At 27.8% G+C, this 15,211-nt stretch overlaps 1 protein-coding gene across 2 annotated transcripts in view; it reads left to right on the top strand.

Moving 5' to 3' along the window:
• The window catches only part of LOC123299671 (potassium voltage-gated channel protein Shaw-like), a 174,041-nt gene that overhangs the window by 58,159 nt on the left and 100,671 nt on the right, over window positions 1-15,211 (top strand). For both annotated transcript variants that reach the window (XM_044881964.1, XM_044881963.1), the window contains exon 2: window positions 1,309-1,358. The gene's annotated coding sequence lies outside the window, so the exon portion shown is untranslated. The remainder of the gene's footprint in view (window positions 1-1,308; window positions 1,359-15,211) is intronic.

Genomic DNA, 15,211 nt, shown 5'->3' with positions numbered 1-15,211 from the left:
CACTTCTAAGATAAGGTCCAAATTTCAAGTCTCTAGCTCATCAGAAAGTTATTTTAAAATCAATTACAAATTTCCACCCGGACAAACATAAAACTCTGGAGGCCATGAATCGTTTTTTGCCATCTGGTACTTATAAATCAATACAAAACTCACAACAAACTCCTCTACTCTCATACATGATAGAACATTTTAAATTTAAATTTCATACGAAGAAACTGTAGACGTGGTTTATACATAGTTGATTTTATTTTATTTTTTTAATAGGTTTTTGAAGCTTAACATGCAAGTATTTTACTACGGGGTATACTTGAATACTATAGGAGAGTATTACTACGTCAATCCCGTTACTTCAATCAGAAATCATGATAAACATTCTGAAAAAAAAGTTTTTATTTATAATTTTATCACGAAAAAACCATTACCCATGACAACAGTTTTTTTTTTTTTTTTTTTTTTTAAATATCGGCCAAACTATATGGTTTTCTTAACCTATATCAACTCTATATAGCTCTTTAGTGCTGGCTATTTTCTTCTTCCAGGGAAGTATACTTTGGTAACTTTCGGTTCCTCAAAATATTAATTTCATGCAGAGCAAGAAAGTTAAGTCCTGAAATTTTCCAAATATTGGCTGTATTAAAACAGTCTTGGTTTTCAACTTTTCCGAATTTTTTGCAAGACTAATTTGGACCCACACAAAGCAAAGATTAGTAAAAATAGATGAGATTTATTACTCTCCATTATATCAGTTTCACAAAGCTCAAAAAATGAATCCATCAATTTTTGACCTTACATTTCGCAATACGAAAATTGTAAGTCTCCATAACCTTAATTTTCATAAAATTTTGGGATTATATTTTTGACGGATTCTTGCAAAATGAAAAAGATGAGAAAATGATTTCCATACAAACGAAGACGAAAATTTTCTGAAAGTATATTATAACGGAAACAAAGAAATCGTTTTTTTTTTTTTTTTTTTAATAATAAAATTTTGTGATTAATGTGTAGTTCAAGAAAGTAATAAACTTTTTATTTTGATTTGTGAATTATTTATTCAAATCAAACTTTTCATGGTTTTATGAAATCAATACTAAAACTATTTGGAAAAATATTAAATATTGAATTATTTTATTTTAAAATAATAAAAATTATTATCCATTGTCTATAAATGAAAATATTTTTATAATAATGCTATAAATATCAAACTATTTTAATAAAATCTATTTAAAACTTTAGTTATTAAAATTATTATTAAACAAACATACATCCTTGCTTTAACATTTGTAATATGTAGGGATTTTTCTTTTGCAGATATTAAACGGTGGCGTTACAATTAGGAGATAAAAATGCAATATGTATTGGTAAGTTCAGAATTAAATTCACAATTTATTGTTGTTAATACTATTCATTACACCACGTTCATTTACAATTTAGATATTCACAGTCATTCAATACTATTCATTATACCACGTTTATTTATCTTTTAGTAATAACAAAGTATGTATATTACTCTAATATGCATTATGAGAACATTGCATATATAATTATGTAATATGTTGTACATAAAGCATAAATTATTATGAACAAAATTGTGATCTTCCCATAGCAAAGATTTGTAATGGGCCCGGAAATCAAACATAATTTTCAACATAACTTTAAGTAGCCCGTAGTGTATTACCCAGACAATTGGTGTATTTTTTAGTTACCACTTTGAGATTGATGTCTGTGTGTTTGCATCTGTACGCGTTTGTTCGGAGGCATTTTCCATTCACGTTTTCCCTTGAATGAAGAGTGAAAAGTGATATCCATCCCGCCAATTGTTGCGTTATAACATCAAGGTGTGCTAAAAAGATTAAACTTATAAAATTAGTTATAACAAATTTTTCTGTAAATATTAGGAAACTACATATTTTGAGAATTAGTTAAGCTGTGATAGAAAGGCAAATAAGCAGTACTAATTTGTGATCTGCTCATTTACAGATATTTACAGAAATTTAACGAATATTGAATTTTATACATTTGTTTGTGTGGAGTATTGATTCCAGAAATTCCTTGATACAAAGCCATTATTATCTGGAAAGTTGGTGATGTGGATCAAAAGGATCACATTCACATGATCAGCTTGTTTATATTTCTGTCCTAGGGATATTCATATACGTACATATTATAAAACAATATATTATAACTCTTATTAATCCCATTCAGATTACTAAATATTTAATGAATGAAAAATAATTAAATTTCATATACATACAAATAGTTGATAAAAGAGGCTTTAATTATCATAACTGTTGGCAAGAGTAAACTTGGGGACGGTTATAAACGTGGTTTAATTTAGAGCCTTTAGAGCCTGAAAACAATATACCGTACTTACACTATTTTGACCAATAAAAAAAGAAATTTCAATTAATAAAAAGAAAAAAAATTCACATGCAAATATTTTTGGTTCGTCGACAAGAAAGCGCTGTAAAAAGTAGTTCCAAACACCAGTGAAGGTTTGGAAATCTCTTAAAAATAGATCTTATAATTTTGCAAATTGCTGCTATGCTAATGTAATGCAAAAATAACGAGCCACCAAGTCGCTCTTCTTGGAGTTAAATGTTCCGAGCAAAGCGTATTCTTGGCTAGGCGATAAAAAAAAAAAGATTTTTGAGATTATTTACACCAAGAAAAATCACCGAAACTAATTAACTCGATCTTGTGTGAAATACACTGATGTAACAAATATTCTATGAAAACATCGTTTGTCTAAAGATGCCTTATATAATAACACAAAGGAACAGTGGAACTGGTCCTGTACTAGCTCACCGCCGCCATTCCGAAGTAAATATCACTCAAATAATTTGATATCGACGAGGAAGACTCTATGATAACAATTGAAAAAATATACTTGGATTTGAGAAATGTATTTCAACTACGATGCCACAGCCAGACAGACCAGACACAGACACACACTCATAGCGGTCAAACTTACAACACCCCTTTTTTTAAGTTAAAGGGTTAATAAATCGCACATTCCAATTTTTTCTAATGACTGAGTTTCTCCCGATAAAAAATCCCAACATTATGTCACACCCTGTACAATTTCCAATTAAAATAATCCCTAATTAAAGGTTATCAAATGACTGAACAAATTTCATTTTAATAATTATTTTGATGATTTAATTATAATAATATTTTCGTTATGATTTATACATTTTTTTTAGTACTTAATTACTTTTCAAATCGTATACTTACCTCTAAATGTTATGTTATAATGATATACTCTGTTTTAATTAGAAATTAAATATTCAAGTAATTTTTTTATTATATTTTTCCATTTTTCATTAAAATATTGTTTGTAAGGGTAATATAAAGAAAATTAAAAATGTTTAATTGAATGAAATTATGATGTGATTCTTAAATCAATAAATGTTGATGAAGAGTGATGTATGTGTTATAGTGTATAGTGTCGCCCGTCAGCAGACCAAGGAAGAGGCAGGATAGAAGAAATATGAAGTGATAAAATTTTCCGATTGTTTAATGTAAATAAAAATAAAGAAATTTTAAAAATTAAGAAAAAAACCAAATCTGAGAAATCTGCAAAATATAATCTGCTGCTGTTAGACCACTGATTTACCGAAAAGTTATACAAATCACTGAAGTAAACTCGTTTACTTGACTGTTGATGTTCTTATAGCAAGAAAATTTTTTTAATTCAAAGACCGAAAAACTTTTCATGGAAATTAATATCTTACTGCTTAAAAATTTAAGTTTTCGCACCGTACGTGATTTTTATTGGAGGCGTTTCCATGGTAACGATACACTCCTTTAATTATAGACTTGTGTGGATACATATATAATTTATGGATTGCATTTATGACTTACATTGAAAATTTAATATTTTTGTCTCACAAATTTAAATAAATAATTATGATAATTTACATTTGAAAAATATTATTTGTGCAATATGGTTTCTTAAGTTCACAATTTTTAATGCATTAAATTTAATTGATTAGTGTTTTTCAATAATTTTAATTTGACATTTTCTATAATATTAACATGTAAGAAATTGCAAATTAGTCATAACAGCCTCCCTTATCGCCAAAATATTTCACTGGAAGCGCTGGCATTGCTATGATGTTTCTTGTTTTTTTACTTTTTTCATAGAATGCATACCGAAGAAAGTGTTTATTTCGTGTAAATAATTAAAAGTTTTTAGAACGTTTATGAATTTATTTAGAACGTTAATACTAAATAAATATTAATTTTTACTCCCTTACTAATAGTCAAGCAGTATGTTAATCTAGAAAAAGACGCTGTTAAATTCTTATAAAAAATATCGATTAAGAAGAATCCTAAATCCAGTTGGAAAACTCGTAGCGCAGAAACTACGTTAGCTAAGCAAATTCCCTCAGAGATTGGAAAAAATATCAAATTTTTCTTAAAATCGAATTGCATTTTTAATTTTTCAAAAAATTTTATTTCGAAAACTAAGCAACTAGAGAAAAAATCACAAGACTTCTTTTTTGCTAAAAATTGATAAAAAAATATTTTTTATTTTGAAAAAGTTCAAAATTTTATATTTAGTTCTCTTCGTCAATTCGCTAAGAATATTTTCAGTTCAAATCTTTAGTAAGAATGCATAAATCACAAAATTGATAAACTATATAGTACCGTTCTTTTTTTTAGAATTACAATAGAATTATCCTTTTTTTCCTATCCATCCCAAAATTCATTTTGACCGAAGTATATAATACACGAACATTATTAAACGAAAAAGATTAGCCTGTCTCTATAACCTATTTTTTATCACTTTTTCTTATGACATAACATTTATTGCACCAACCTATTACACATTTAACCTTCTCGTATCCCAAACAATATTCTTCTTCAAATATCTTTAAATGTAGGTTAAGTGTGGTTATATGTGTAAAAGTTATAAAATATCCCAAATTCATAAATTAATAAAATAATAAATCGAACTGAATGACCATCATATATACTACATTATATTTACTTTACCATTGTGTAAAATAAAAGAAGAAATATTTTTATATATTGAAGTAATATTACTTTATTGTAGGAAAGATAACTTTATAGACAAATGTATATCACAATGTCAGTTATTTGCTGTTCGTGATTCTAGTCTTTGTCACGTTTTTCTTCAAGAAAATAGTCAAAATATCATTCATTGTGCGTTGCTATCTATGTTCGACACTATGTCAGTTACACTGTAAAAAATTTTGTTGGTAATTTTACTAAAGAGTATTTGGAAGTTGTGAATCACAATTGTTCATTAGGAATACACATAAATGTTTGAGTTTGAAAGATTTTTTTTAGAAGTTTTGCTATAAAACATTAAAATAAAAATATTGTAAAATTTCAAAGTTTCATTCATTCTAGACATAAATACTAAATATATTTAGTAAATAAATTGGCAGTGCATAGTCGGTGTGGTACTGAAATCGTGTGAGTGCGACCCCTGTAGTCCACACGACTAACTTCCCAAACGGGGAAAAGATTTTAAAAGAAAGGTCTTGTTAGCCTTTATAGATAATTCTTCGAAGATGTACTGCAGTTTATGCTGGAACTATCATTATCTCCATAGATAAATGATGTGCTTTATCCACTTTTCAGATTCTGTCTATTCAGTTTTTTCCAGTTTTTTTTATTACCATTAAAAAACGGCTTAACTAATTCTCACTAAATAACATTTGGTCGAGTCGGTCGAGTGTGTATAATTTTTTTAACATTCAAGTAAGACAGTAAAATTACCACAAATAAAAAGCAAATTTAACTTCAAAGACTCAATTAGTAATGTTTCTAAAAAAATTTTGTTATTTATAATTGGTAATTATAATATTTTTTTACCGTGTAGGTTTCGATGCAGATACATATATTTGATACTAGACATGACATTTTCAACAGTGGATACATGATAGAAGGTTTCTTTATACGAAATTTCAATTTCCACATTATCTTTTTCCTGTCGAAATAATACAGCTACAAATGACGTAGATTTTCACAAGAAATAGTTATTTTGAAATTACTCTTAATAAGGCCACATTGAGAAGGGATCAAAATTTGTTTCGTTTGTCTTTTATGTTCGTATTTCTATGTTTTTTATAAAAAGATAAGTTAAACGTTTAATGTGCTTGTGGCATCCTAATCGAAAAATAAGTAATAATTTTTTTTATAGGTAATTTAATCGACATTGTCCTTTATCATATTTCAAAACAGTGCGAGTTTAGGCTTCAGTTTCCAAAACAACCAGAAAAGAATTGATGATCTTTGAACAGCTGATTAGGTTTTTTTGAAATGAACAAAAAATCCTTAAATATATACAGTATATTCATTTCAAAAGTATTCACCCTTAACTACTCTTGACCTGATGTGACTATAGTTTTGAGTGAAAACACATCGATTTAGTTATCGGGAGAAAGTACAAGATGGTACTTTGAGAATTTTAGGTGTCATCTCTTCACATCTAGCCATCCCAACTCTGAAATTTAAAACGCCAACTCTTACCTTATTATAAAAATTTTGGGAGGGCATAAAATTAATTTTTCAACCATGATGAAAAAATGAAATCGGTTGATTGATTCTTCTCAGAAGATGGAATTCATGCCGCCCATCTTATGTGTAGTCTATCATAAGAACCAATGGATCGATTACATTATTTTTATAATGAATGAGGAGCCAATTTTATGCTCTTTCAAGTGAGGTATCACAGGTAGGAGGTGTTATATGAAATTTAAAAGTTGGGGTGGTTCCTTCTTGATATCTAAATCAATGTATTTTCACTCAAAATAATAATCACATCAGGGGTCAAGAGTTATTCAGGGTGGATACTTTTGAAATGAACACACTGTATATAAAATCTAGCCATTATGTAATTAAAACATTTCTGTTTTTTTAAAATAATATTTTCCCCTTAACTTTGTTGCTTTAAACTGAACTTCTGAATTCATTTTATTTTGTAATTGTTCCAAATTTCAATAGGAAAAAATATAAAGGTACTCAGAGAATAATAGTATTGAAGTTTTACAGATTCATTGATATAATCTAAAATATGAAATTTTATATTTTATGTCCCATAAGTATCATTTTGCATTCGATTTTATCTCAGTTTGGTAAACTAGTCTATTGATCTAGACAATGAATAAGATTAAATTATAGTTATAAACTTTTTAACTTGTCTACAAAATAATTTATTAATGTTTTATAAAAGCAGATGTCCTCAAGTTTCTGTTTGAATAAAGTTTTCATGACTTCATTAACGAAGTAGATATATACCTATAGCCCAAACTTTACAGAGAACGTACAACTTGATTAACAGTTATGGAGAAAAGTTTCATTAATGTTCATAGTAGTAGATATAAAGGTCACTAATAACTTTTATACCAAAAATATGTTTCGTACGTATAATATGTCGCAAACTGCTTAATTTTTTGAAATGACAACTTCTTTAGCGGCGCGGCGTTGACCGATTTTATTTAAATAGTTTTTAGTATCGAGTAAAATTCGCACTTTGTGGGCATCATGGATTGGATCGTCACCTCGGAAGTGAGATGCATACTCCTTGAAATACATACCACATAGAAAACACAGAATCAAAACTGTGCTATTAAAAATATCTAAGCTGGCATTTGATGCAGGCTTTTGCCAATACTTTAGTTATAATTTTTTGCAATAACAATGATTTTTATTGACATAGATATTGAAATGGATTTCACAGTTTCGATTAATCTGATGACATAGAAAAACACTTTTACAAATAGAAATAAACTAAATCAGGTCGAAGGTTTTTAATTTTTAGTACAGCTTTAAAATGTATTTAAGAATAATTTGTTTGCCTTTTTTTAATGTATTGCCGTGTATTTTTTCTATTTCTATGTATAGTCATTTTCAGTTTTGGAAACGTCCGTATATTTTGCGGTGGGATATTGAAACGACTTCAACAATAGGGTTACGACTTCAAAAATAGGGGATTACGCTCTCCAAATTGATACTATTCTATAATGTAGCTGTTCGTTGGATCCACACCATTAAGATTTCTATAAAATACATACAAAAATATCAATGATTAAAATATCCTCCACCGATAAAACCCAACCAAATTCTTTGAATTGTATTAAACATCGAATCGATCAGTTCGTGGAAAATATTATGCAAAATTCTATTAGCTTGTTCTTTAACCGATATCATGTTGGGTTTTTTCTGCAATGAAATGTTATGTAGATAATATCAAATTTTAAAGAAAATTAATTTTTAAAATGAGATGGAAATATAAAATCAATCATCGCAAGAAAACTGATGTGCATTGTAAGAAAAATATTTAATTAATGTTTTTCTTTCTTTTGATTAACATTCATTTTCTTCCAGTTTAAATATTCTTAGAAATGAGATTGCGAATATGAAAATAAAAAATGAAAATAAAAATAAGTATATGTGCTCTTTTTTATACCCGGTGTTTAAACATTTTTATTACAAACACTTTTTTAGCAATCATATAAATGAATAAATAGAAGACAGAAAACAGAACAGGTAGCATCCCTGAGTAGGTCTACTTAGAGCACTTCTGATTATACACCTACCTTAGGTGACTGGCGAACTCAGTAATTCAGTTTTCAAGAAACTCCGCGGTGACGAAATTCTGGAGATCCTTCTAAAAGTTTTGCACATTTTTCTCAAAATAATCTTAAATGCGTAGGTTTAACTGCAGTACTTCTTGACCCAGCCCTTCTTAGCCTCTGCGCTCCTGATTTATTTAACTTTTAATAAAAAGGACAGTGTACTAGATTTTTTCACTTTTGATTTTCACTGTATTTGTAACAAAATCACTAAAATTATATTATCAATCTACTTTTCCCATCTCTCGAAAGGAATAAACATTTGATCTTTATAATCATGAATACAGTTTAAAAAACACTTGATTATAGAAGCAAAAAATATTGACTGCTACGACCGGATGAATTTAAAATTTTTTTTCCAGTATTTTGGACACACTTCTGGTGAATTGTACTTAACCTACTTGGAATTTTTGAGCTTCATAAGTGGATTTCCTGTGCATCTTTGGTATTAATGAGCCTTACGCACACGAGTTTATTTTACTTAAAGCAAAAAAGAGTAAGCCATACAAATCAGAGATTAAATAGGTCAGTCTCAGTTTTGAGATACCTGCCACAAATGTAGAGGTATATGAAAAGTAAGTTGAACATTGAAGAGAAACAGAATAAGCAATATCTTTCTTCTTAAGAAAGATAAATGATTCAAATTTACTCTCTTGCCTGCAATATTTTATTCTCTGATATTATTACCACAATTGTATTTAGTGTTCAATTATAGTTTAATGTAACGTCACAAATAGCTCTACATATTATATCATGTTCTTGAAAATCTAGTTTTTATTTTTCTAATTTCTCATTTCATAGTTTTAACTCAAGGAATTGCATATTGATTTGTAAATGAGAGTGTCACCGCAGTTCTTCAATTAATATTAGCCTACCTAGCTTATTTGGAACTATTGAGAGGAACTATTACAAAAGTAAACTTTCTGTGCATCCTTTGTAAATCAATAGAAGTGGATTTGTAAACAGTTAAATGAGATAAATCGATCCAGAAACATATTTTTTTTTTAGAAAACAGAAAAACTAGTAGAAATCTAAAAAGGAGAGAAATATTTGCTTTACGATTAGATCAACACTTACCAACATTACATTTTTTGCATTATTTGACTAGTTCGTCTGATCTATATTGAATTTTTCTCATATGTCTGATCTGATTCATCTTTTTCCTTGTTTGATGAAAAATTTTTGTAATAATTAACTGAAATAAAATAATTCATGTAAAAAAAAACTATTTCTTTTAAATCAATTCAGCAATGAGAACATTCGAGAAAAATTAATTTTTTTGTGTGTTAAACGGTGGTCAGTTCGTTTTCATTTTTGCCACTAAATTAAATATTCAGGATGGCATGAAAAAACGCCATATGGTCCTCACTTAAAAATGATTATTGTACGTAATATGCTTCAATTCGTAACCTTTATCAAATTTTTTTCTGCTTATTCTATGGTATACATTATAAGATATATCGTTTTTGATGTTTTGTTAACTGATAAAGAATTAAAATAAAAAACTTTTGTTGGTGTCGTATATTTGGGAGAAGACCATTACTGCAAATCTGAAAAACGTGAATACAAATACATATTTATATACCTTACAGGATGTAAATAAATGGTGTAAGAAAATCCACGGTTATGAACATAACCGAAAATTTCTCTGTAACTTATCTTCTTTCAAAAACTAAAAAAATATGCTTCTACCAAAATATCGATAATAATTTAAATTTTGAAATTCAAATCGTGGGGTAGTCTCTACATGCATACTTTAACTTAGTTGATTTAACAGATATCGACGATTTTGAATTTACATTAAAATTCAAATCCATATCTTAATGCAGTAAAGCATATTTTTTAATTTCTTAAAACTATTTTTAATTTTTTTTTTTTTTGTACTCTCTAAGTTAAAATTGTTTACTCTTTGGGTAACAAAATAGAATGAAAAAAAACTTGACGTGATTGGGTTTTGACCTGACTATCTTCTGCATGAGAAATAAAAATCAAAGCCTGGAGAGATCGATATCTGTCAAATCATCTAATTTGAAGAATGGAAGTAGAGACCACCCCACGATTTGAATTCTACATTACAGTTAATTTCCCATCGTGTAGTTTCGAATTTAAAGCCAATAACTTTATATCAAAAGGACTTTTCGGTTGTTATAAAAAGATAGAAGTCGAGAAAACAGTATCCAGAAAAACTTTGTTACTGTTCGATAAAAAAACAATAATTAAGTTTTTATTTGACGGGTCTGGACCAATGGACATAGTATCAAGGGAAAATAAAATATGTGTCAAACAAAGTCAATAATCTTTGTAACCTTTCTACAATATATGTATATTTACACTTCCTAATCGAATATCGAAAAAGAAATAAACTCATGAAGATGAAGGGAGAATTTACAACTAGGAAAACTAAATTTTTTTTTTATTTTAATTTCCCGATAGAAAATATAATGTATTCTCCCCTAGGTTCCAGTCTAAACATTTCATAATAATATAATTACTTTTTATTTGTATTTAAGCTTTTGGCGCTGGGCTCAACCATGGGCTCTATTCATTTTTGCATGACAGAAAAATTTTTTTAAAAAGGAACTTTAAAGGGATAATTTCTCCGCTCGGGATAAAGCAATAAAATTTTCTTATAAGATTTAAAATGATTAATGACGATCTGTTTTATAAGGTACATTTTCTACATTTAAACTTTTGGTCTATCTCTAACGGTTTACAAGATGGGCCCCACGGACCCAAGACCCAATTGACCTACGTTGCTCATTTGCAAACTTAGCCACACTTCTTACGTCTTGATATTTCAGCTTGATATCTCTTATCGTTTTCGAGTTATCGTGTTCATAGATGGACAGACAGGCAGACAACCGGAAATGGAAACTTTAGATGATTTTTTGATCCTAATAAAATTTTCTTGGTAGCATCAATATTTTTAAGCGTTACAAACTTGGGACTAAGCTTAGTGTACGTTGTTATATATTACATATATACAAAGTATAAAAATATAAAAATATATATCGTAAAAAAGTTTTAAAATCTACATATAACAATTTAATCAAAATAATTGACCTAGCACCTAAGGGTGTTAGCCACCCTTGGTTTGTTTCTTCTAAATTTATTTTTATCATTTTATTTTATTTTTCACTACAATACACAATATTTTTTCACAATTATAATTTTTTAAATAAAAAAAATTTTTCTTCAAAATTTTATATTCTGACATTGATATCATATATAAAAAATAAAGTTTTTAATAAAGTTTTGTGTATGTGTCTAATTTATTTAAGAAAAATAAACTTTTTTTTTTAGTACATAACGTAAATAATATTAAATTACCTATGAATAAAATTTTTTATCATTTTTAGACATTTAACGCATGAAAAATATTTCAATTTAAAAAACAGTAAAAGACAAACCGTAAAAACTTACTGCGATCTTTTACAACGCAGTGAACGAAAATCGAGTGTGAACACAAACGTTCCTATTTAATACATTTCGGGAAGAAGAATTATAAATGCAAGAATTGGTTGAACTAGAATTCTATCTTTGATGCATTGGCAAAGGTTTTTCGTTTTCATCCATTCATGCAAAAACTTATAGTTTATATTCATTAAATCCATCTGCCGGAATTTCAATCAAAGAAAAACATTATCTAATAAAATAAATAATTAAAAAATAAAAAATTAGACAGAATTAGATAAAATCTAAAAAAAAACCAAGTTTACATAGCGACTTAACAGTCAGGGCCCATTTATTATTTTCAAAAACCATGAGATCCCCCGTATATCTTCTGTATCATTTCCAGCATCAAATTAAAAGGGACACAAGTCAATTATTGAACCATTTTAGATTCGGTTTGATTAGTTTCCAAGAGTCAAAGGTAACGTTAGTTTAAATTCAAATTTTTTTGAAGTAATTAAGAATATTTTAAAGAAAGTAAAATGTAAAAAAACTGTAATACAGGCTCTTGCTATTCCAAAACTACCGGCGGCCATAGAATGAGAACTTCTGATCTATACAAATAGATTTAACATCCATAAATTCCACGAAAACGTTACATTTGATTTTTATTGTTTGTTAAAGTAAATCACACCTTTTTTATTCGCTAATATATTATGCGCATATATTAGAAAAAAACCTGAGAGCTACATATATTTTATATATTCTGTCTTGTTTTTGAAAAACTAATGTATATTTCACGAAAACAATATTCGTGAATATAAACAATTACTCGGTTTCACGTTCTTGAAAAGCTTAAATAAAATTATTGTTTTTATAGTAAAATGTTTTCTACAACCATAAATATTCCACGACATTTTGATTTATATTCATAGAAAGCATTACTAAGCATAATAATATAGTTGAATTTTTTTATCATTTTTCAACGATATGTTTTTTAAAGATAAAGATGATTTTATGTCGTTCAACAATTATTGCCTCAAGTCTGGGCCCGGACCAATTCGTTCTTTTAGCTGATTTTATGTAACACTTTTACATTTTTTAAGTGAAAACAAACAATTGACTTAGTTAATTGTTGAAATACCATATAAAGATAATCGTTTTTTTTTTGTACGTCATGTAAGTAAAGAAAGAAAATCACTCTGAATACCACACACATAGAACTGATATTACCATGTAATACATACTAAGTAATGTTCGAACCTAATTTTCGCCCTCGCGGATAAACAGTAAACGAAAAAATGTTTGAAATAAAATTTGTTAATTTGTTAATAAGAAACATTTACTTTTAGACTTTTGTTCTATCTCTAACTTTTTATAAGACCCAATTGACCTATGTTACTCATTTACGAACTCAACTTTTATGTGCTTATTGGCACGCTATTAAAATTTCAGCATGATTTATTTTTTCGTCTTTGAGTTATCGTGATCACAGATGGAGAGACTGACAAATAGACAGACGGGCAATCGACTAATAAGGTGACTCTATGAGCCACTTTACCAAAATTTTGTACGTGGCATTAATATTTTTACAAACTTGGGACTAAACTTAGTATACCTTGATATATTTCTTGTGTACGTGGTATAATAACAATAATAGGATAAGTAATTGGATATCACTTTTCTTATTCAAGAAACTATAGACGAGCACCTGCCAACTTTTTGATAGTTTATTTAAAGACGCCTGAATTTAGGAGTTCTGTTTCCTTATTGAACTTAGTAGAGACGTCTCGCACCTAGAAGCGATTGAGTTAACTAACGGTGGATGCGCGGTAGTAAATCAAAGGAATTTCAATATTTTTCATTTCTAGAATGAGCAACAGCTTTCATGCGCCAGGCGTACTTCATCTTACTCAATTTCGATATGAAAATAAATGGCTTGGATATTAAAATAATCTTTTCGTGATGTTAATAATCACTTTTACCACAAAATTCATATTCTCACAAAATTTGTTACATAATTTTGATAGCTCTTGCATTTAATTAATATTCACATTCGAAATGAGAATACATTAATAACAGAATGAAATAGTAATTTTATATTTTATGCGGATCACAATACAGCCATTTCGATTAAATGAAAAATGTAAATAATATAACAGTATGTACATATTATTTTTTTAATAAAACACAAAATGTGCTTACGAATAAAACAAAACATAAATTTTAATTACATACATAAATCAATAATTATTATTTATATTTTTGTCATACTTTTTTTTATCCATTTTTCTATTATAATATATTAACGTTTTGTGTATATTTAATGGCAGTAATAACGTTGTTTAATGAGTCTGTTGTTATATTTTTTATTGCGACCGCTTATTTGAATATTTTAAATATAAAAATTTGATGTTAAAAACATTCATATCTCTGTCTATATTTATATAGATTAAAACAAAAAAATGCACTATCTGTATGTACAAAGAATTAGTACGAGCGCCAAGGCATGTTAAGACTTGTGTTTGAAACTATTTGTGCCTTATTTTCAACTTTAATGATTAATTTTGTTATAACTTCATGAATGTAGATAAGAAATAAGAATAAAATTTTTCGATATCTACCTTGTTTTCGAAAAATCGAAAGCTAAATAATTAAACCAAATTTTCAATTTCCATCATTTGAAAATTACTATAGGTATTGAAAAAATTTTATTCTTACTTTTAGTCTTATATTGTCAAGTTGAAACATGATGCACCATCAAAATGGAAAAAAAATATATTTTTTAAATTTTTGTTCCCACTTCCGTGCTTATTCATCCTTGAGTAGTCGGACATTGAGATTTATACTTAAATTGAAAGAGCTTGTTTTTTAATTTCCACCGACTAGTTTTGAAGTAATCTATGAAAACCTATCATCCATCTACCGCCTTCACATAAGACCAATGTTAAATATGTCTACTTTTGAAATCATGTCTTTATTTAAACTTAATCGGGCAAAAGCTGCTTTATTACGTAATCGAATTTACTAGTACTTCACGTTAATGAATTCTGTGAAATTTTTATTACTTTATAATCATGGAAGATATCACCAATTGTTATATTTTTACAGAAAAAAACAGGCATTTTTTAACCTTTGGAGCGTAACAAAGAATTTGAGCGGTTCTGTAAAGATATCATGGAAAATTTTAGAAATCAGACTAGGGA

The sequence above is a fragment of the Chrysoperla carnea genome, chromosome 5, assembly GCF_905475395.1.
Source record: "Chrysoperla carnea chromosome 5, inChrCarn1.1, whole genome shotgun sequence".
Lineage (NCBI taxonomy): Eukaryota > Metazoa > Arthropoda > Insecta > Neuroptera > Chrysopidae > Chrysoperla > Chrysoperla carnea.
Note: the sequence above shows the minus strand (reverse complement) of the source record. Positions and strands in the feature narration are given on the sequence as shown.